The sequence below is a fragment of the Aotus nancymaae genome, unplaced genomic scaffold (genome assembly GCF_030222135.1).
Source record: "Aotus nancymaae isolate 86718 unplaced genomic scaffold, 86718_ANA_hifiasm-v0.15.2.pri h1tg000020l, whole genome shotgun sequence".
Lineage (NCBI taxonomy): Eukaryota > Metazoa > Chordata > Mammalia > Primates > Aotidae > Aotus > Aotus nancymaae.
Genome location: NW_026988432.1, coordinates 26661503 through 26668319, shown reverse-complemented (window position 1 = coordinate 26668319; position 6817 = coordinate 26661503). Strand labels below are relative to the sequence as shown.

The window sequence follows — 6817 nt, the reverse complement described above, 5'->3', positions numbered from 1 at the left end:
AGGATGTGGAGAAATAGGAACACTTTTATACTGTCGGTGGGAGTGTAAATTAGTTCAACCATTGTGGAAGACAGTGTGGCGATTCCTCAAGGACCTAGAAATAGAAATTCCATTTCACCCAGCAATCCTATTACTGGGTATATATCCAAAGGATTATAAATCATTCTACTATAAGGACACATGCATACAAATGTTCATTGCAGCACAGTTTACAATAGCAAAGACCTGGAACCAACCCAAATGCCCATCGATGATAGACTGGACAGGGAAAATGTGGCCCATATACATCATGGAATATTATGCAGCCATCAAAAACGATGAGTTCACGTCCTTTGTAGGGACATGGATGAACCTGGAAACCATCATTCTCAGCAAACTGACACAAGAACACAAAATCAAACAACACAAGTTCTCACTCATAGGCGGGTGTTGAACAATGAGAACACATGGACACAGGGAGGGGAGCACTACACACTGAGGTCTGTTGGAGGGAAATACGGGAGGGACAGCGTGGTGTGGGGAGTTGGGGAGAGATAGCATGGGGAGAAATGCCACATATAGGTGAAGGGGAGGAAGGCAGCAAATCACACTGCCACGTATGCACCTATGCAACAATCTTGCATGTTCTTCACATGTATCCCAAAATCTAAAATGCAATAAAAAAAAAAAAAACCCTCAAAATCTAGCAGAAGACAAGGATCAAAGCAGAACTGAAGGAGGTAAGAGACACAAAAAAACCCTTGAAAATATTAATCCAGGAGCTGGTTTTTTGAAAATATCAATGAAATAGATGGCTAGCCAGATTAATAGAAAAGAAAAGAGAGAAGAATCAAATAGATGCAATAAAAAACGATAAAGGGGATATCACCACTGATCCCACAGAAATACAAACTACCATCAGAGATTACTACAAACCACTCTATGCACATAAACCAGTAAACCTGGAAGAAATGGGTAAATTGCTGGACACTTGCATCCTCCCAGGCCTAAACCAGGAAGAAGGCAAAACCCTAAATAGACCAATAACAAGGGCTGAAGTTGAGGCAGCAAATAAGAGCCTACCAACCAAAAAAGCCCAGGTCCAGACGGGTTCACAGCCAAATTCTACCAGACATACAAAGAGGAGCTGGTACCACTCCTTCTGAAACTATTTCAAACAATCCAAAAAGAGGGAATCCTTCCCAAATCATTTTATGAGACAAACATCATCCTGATACCAATCCTCACCAAAAAAAGAGAACTTCAGGCCAATATCCATGATGAACATAGATGCAAAAATCTTCAATAAAATACTGGCAAACCGATTGCAACAGCACATCAAAAAGCTTATCCATCATGATCAAGTAGGCTTCATCCCAGGGATGCAAAGCTGGTTGAACATACACAAGTCTATGTATGTAATTCACTACATAAACAGAACCAAAGACAAAAACCACATGATTATCTCAATAGATGTAGAGAAGGCCTTTGACAAAATTCAACAGCTCTTTATGCTAAAAACCCTCAATAAACTAGATATCAATGAAATGTATCACAAAATAAGAAGAGCAATTTATGACAAACCAACAGCCAATATCATACTGAATGGGCAAAAACTGGAAGCATTCCCTTTGAAATCTGGCACTAGACAAGGATGCCCTCTCTCACCACTCCTATTCAGTATAGTACTGGAAGTTCTAGCCAGAGAAATCAGGCAAGAAAAAGAAATAAAGGGTATTCAATTAAGAAAGGAGGAAGTCAAACTGTCTCTATTTGCAGATGACATGATTGTATATTTAGAAGACCCCATCGTCCCAGCCCAAAATCTCCTGAAACTGATAAGCAACTTCAGCAAAGTCTCAGGATACAAAATCAATGTGCAGAAATCCCAAGCATTCCTATACACCAATAACAGACTTAAAGAGAACCAAATCAAGAATGAACTGCCATTCACAATTGCTACAAAGAGAATAAAATACCTAGTAATACAATTAACAAAGGATGTAAAGGACCTCTTCAAGGAGAACTACAAACCACTGCTCAATGAAATAAGGACACAAACAGATGGAGAAACATTCCATGTTCATGGTTAGGAAGAATCAATATTGTGAAAATGCCCATACTGCCCAAAGTCAGATTCAATGCTATCCCCATCAAGCTACCTATGATCCTCTTCAGAGAACTGGAAAAAACCACCTTAAACTTCATATGGAACCAAAAGTGAGCCCACATAGGCAAGACAATCCTAAGCAAAAAGAACAAAGCTGGAGGCCTCACACCACCTGACTTCAAACTATACTACAAGGCTATAGTAATCAAAACAGCATGGTACCAAAACAGAGATATAGACCAAGAGAACAGAACAGAGGCCTCAGAGGCAATACCACACATCTACAACCATCTGATCTTTGACAAACCTGACAAAAACAAGCAATGGGGAAAGGATTCCCTGTTTAATAAATGGTGTTGGGAAAACTGGCTAGCCATGTGCAGAAAGCAGAAATTGGACCCTTTCCTGACACCTTACACTAAAATTAACTCCAGATGGATTAAAGACTTAAACATAAGACCTAACACCATAAAAACCCTAGAAGAAAACCTAGACAAAACCATCCAGGACATAGGCATAGGCAAGGACTTCATGACTAAAACACCGAAAGCACTGGCAACAAAAACCAAAATAGACAAATAAGATCTAATTAAACTCCAGAGCTTCTGTACAGCAGAAGAAACAATCATTAGAGTGAACCGGCAACCAACAGAATGGGAAAACATTTTTGCAGCTTACCCATCTGACAAAGGGCTGATATCCAGAATTTATAAAGAACTAAAACAGATTTACAAGAAAAACAAACCCATTCAAAAGTGGGTGAAGGCATGAACAGACACTTTTCAAAAGAAAACATATATGAGGCCAACAAACATATGAAAAAATGCTCATCATCACTGGTCATTAGAGAAATGCAAATAAAAACTACATTGAGATACCATCTCACGCCAGTTAGAATGGTGATCATTAAAAAATCTGGAGACAACAGATGCTGGAAAGGATGTGGAGAAATAGGAACACTTTTACACTGTTGGTGAGAGTGTAAATTAGTTCAACCATTGTGGAAGACTGTGTGGCGATTCCTCAAGGACCTAGAAATAGAAATTCCATTTGACCCAGCAATCCCATTACTGGGTATATATCCAAAGGATTATAAATCGTTCTGCTATAAGGACACATGCACATGAATGTTCATTGCAGCACTGTTTACAATAGCAAAGACCTGGAACCAACCCAAATGCCCATAGATGATAGACTGGACAGGGAAAATGTGGCCCATATACATCATGGAATATTATGCAGCCATCAAAAACGATGAGCTCATGGTCCTTTGTAGGGACATGGATGAATCTGGAGACCATCATTCTCAGCAAACTGACACTAGAACAGAAAATCAAACACCACACGTTCTCCCTCATAGGTGGGTGTTGAACAATGAGAACACATGGACACAGGGAGGGGAGCATCACACAGTGGGGTCTGTTGCAGGGGAATAGGGGAGGGACAGCGGCGGGGAGGGGGTTGGGGAGGGATAACACGGGGAGAAATGCCACATATAGGCGAGGGGGAAATGGAGGCAGCAAACCACATTGGCACGTATGTACCTATGCAACAATCCTGCATGTTCGGCACATATAACCCAGAACCTAAAGTGCAATAAAATATATATTATATAATTTAAAAATTATAAAACTTTTAAAAAGGGCTGCCGCCCGAGAGAAGCTGGGGGAGGACGGTGGCCCGCGAGGCTCGTCACAGACAACACGACAGTGATGTCCGCGAGCCAGGCGAGTGCCGCGGCGGTAGCGGCGGGGCCTTGCACGCGGCAGGGCGGCCTGGGCTTCAGCCTCCCTCCGGTTCCCTGGAAGCGGGCCCGCGGCCAGCGCGGGAGCAGCAGCAGAGGCGGAGGGTCCAATGCGTCTCCCTCCTCCCCCTCAGCCTGAGCCAGTGGAGGCCAGGCGGTCCAGGCGTCTGGAAGGGGGTCCGCTGCCCGAGAATGGGAATTCTCTTCACCAGAATATGGAGACTGTTCAATCACCAGGAGCACAAAGTTATCATTGTTGGATTGGATAATGCAGGGAAAACTACCATCCTTTACCAATTTTCTATGAGTGAAGTTGTACACACATCTCCTACAATAGGAAGTAACATAGAAGAGATAGTGATTAATAATACATGTTTCCTAATGTGGGATATTGGTGGCCAAGAATCTCTTGGTTCTTCCTGGAACACTTATACTAACAGAGTTTGTAATAGTTGCTGTGGACAGTACAGACAGAGGGAGGATTTCTGTAACTAGAGAAGAACTCTATAAAATGTTAGCACATGAGGACCTATGAAAAGCTGGATTGCTGATTTTTGCTAATAAACAAGATGTTAAAGAATGCATGACTGTAGCAGAAATCTCCCAGTTTTTGAAGCTAACATCTATTACAGATCACCAGTGGCATATCCAGGCATGCTGTGCTCTAACTGGCAAGGGATTGTGCCAAGGACTTGAATGGATGATGTCATGACTTAAGATTAGATGATTTCTACTGACAGCTTCTCATAGACTTTGTATAAATGAAGCGCTGGACTTTACCTGAAAGCTGCAAAAATTAATGGTTTAGATATATTTATAATAAACTGATTTAACCTTTTTCTGTAAGAAGAAAAATTAAGACCACTTATTTGAAAACAAAGATGAAGTCTCACCTTCCAATTTGCTTTCTCATTAGTTTTTTCCCAAAGTAAGTTATTAAAGCTGTGATTGACATTTTTCTCATAATGAATCCTCTCAGGACATTGTGTAGCCTGTGGTAAGTACAAAGGGAGAGGAAGACATTTCGAATTTTAAGAGCTTTATTATCAGTATAACCCTCCCTAGTTGAATGTTGTTTTCTTCTTGTTCCATTAAGTCAAAATACAAATCACAGAAACTCAGTTTCCAATATTTTAAAATGTAATGTTACTTATAAAAAGTATTTTGCTTAAAAAAAAATTTGAAAAAAGAAGACAGACAAATGCATAGTTATAAAAACTGAGAGAAGCAAAATGAACAATGTAAATGTCTACGTGGAATTGTTTCTAAATGAGCAAGTATGGGTTCTGTGCTCTCTACTGAAGTCCTGTCTTTTCAATTTTTATAGTCCAAAAGTTCAAAGCTAGAAGAAACTTGGAAGAATAAGCAAAAAATACTTATGTAAAAAAATTAAAAAAAAAAGAGAGATGAGGATGTTGGTTGGGCACAGTGGCTCACGCCTGTAATCCCAGCACTTTGGGAGGCCAGTGGGGAGATTACTTGAGACCAGCCTGGCCAACATGGTGAAACTCTGTACCTACTAAAAATGCAAAATTAGCCAGGCCTGGTGGCCCATGGCTATAATCCCAGCCACTTAGGAGGCTGAGGCAGGAGAATTGCTTGAACCCAGGAGGTGGAGGATACAGTGAGCCGAGATCATGACGCTGCACTCCAGCCTGGGTGACAGAGAGAGACTGTCTCCAAAAAAAAAAAAGAGAGAGAGAGAGATGAAGTTGTCAACAGCCAGGCTAAATGTCACACCTCCAGACCTTGGAAGGTTCCAAGAAACATGTGGAGGCAGGTTCCTGGGGGCTCTGGGGGTAGGAAGGAAGGAAAAGGTCAGGCTCCCCCTGGGTATGATTAGAGGGTGTGATTTTATGGGCCATCATGCACAGGCAAACATTATTCTGAATATTTTTGTGAGGATGTTTTTGGATGAAATTAATATTTAAATCAGTGAGACTTTACATAAATCAGATTGCCCTATCTAACATCAATGGGCCCTTCCTAATCAGTAGAAGGCCTAAATAAAACAAAAAATGACCTCTCCCAAGCACAAAGGGACTCCGCCTGCAGACAGCCTTCTGACTTAAACTTCCAAGCACCATTGGCTCTTCCCTTGATCTCCAGCTGCTGGCACACACCGAAGACTTCAGACTTGCCAGCCTCCATAATTATTTCTCTTCACAGAGGGAAATTATGTATAAATATTTCTCTCCACAGAGAGAGAGAGAGAGAGAGAGAGAAATATATTCTAAGGAATTATGTATGATTATTAGGAATATATATCCACAGAGAGAGAGAGAGAAGTATATTCTAAGGAATTATATTTTAAGGATGTATATTTTAAGGAATTAAGATATGTGTGTATACGGCATGTTCTCACTTGTAAGCGGGAACTGAACAATGAGAACATATGTACACAGGAGGGGAACAACACACACTGGGGCCTGTCGGGGGCTGCGTGGGGGGAGGGAGGGTACTAGGATAAATGGCTAACGCATGCTCCTCTTAACACCTAGGTGATGAGTTGATAGGTGCAGCAAACCACCAGGGCACACGTTTACCTACGTAACAAACCTGCACATCCTGCACATGTACCCTGGGACTTAAAATTTAAATTAAAAAGATGTGTGTATATATATGTGTGTATATATTTGTATGCATATACATAAACACATAAATCTATCGATTCTGTTTCTCTGGAGAACCCGGACCAGGGGTTCCAGGGCTTCATGTGTCCCATTCCATTTTCATTCCCACAACTGAAGAGAGAAGTTATTATACCCATTTTACAAATGACAAACTTGAGAAACAGAGGAGTTATTTGTTCAAGGTCAGCAAACATAGGAGTTTGGAGCAAGGGCAATAAAATCAGACAGGCTAGACTAGAATACCAGCTCTACCAGTTGCTAGCTGTGAGTCCTGGGGCAAGTCACTTAACCTTTCTGTGCCTCAGTTCCCTCATCAGTAAAATGGGGATAATAATGTTATCTATCTTACAG

At 41.2% G+C, this 6817-nt stretch overlaps 1 pseudogene; it reads left to right on the top strand.

Annotated features, from left to right (window-relative positions):
• The first annotated feature begins 4025 nt into the window (after positions 1–4025).
• Positions 4026–4560, top strand: LOC105725283 (ADP-ribosylation factor-like protein 5A; annotated as a pseudogene).
• Positions 4561–6817: the final 2257 nt, after the last annotated feature.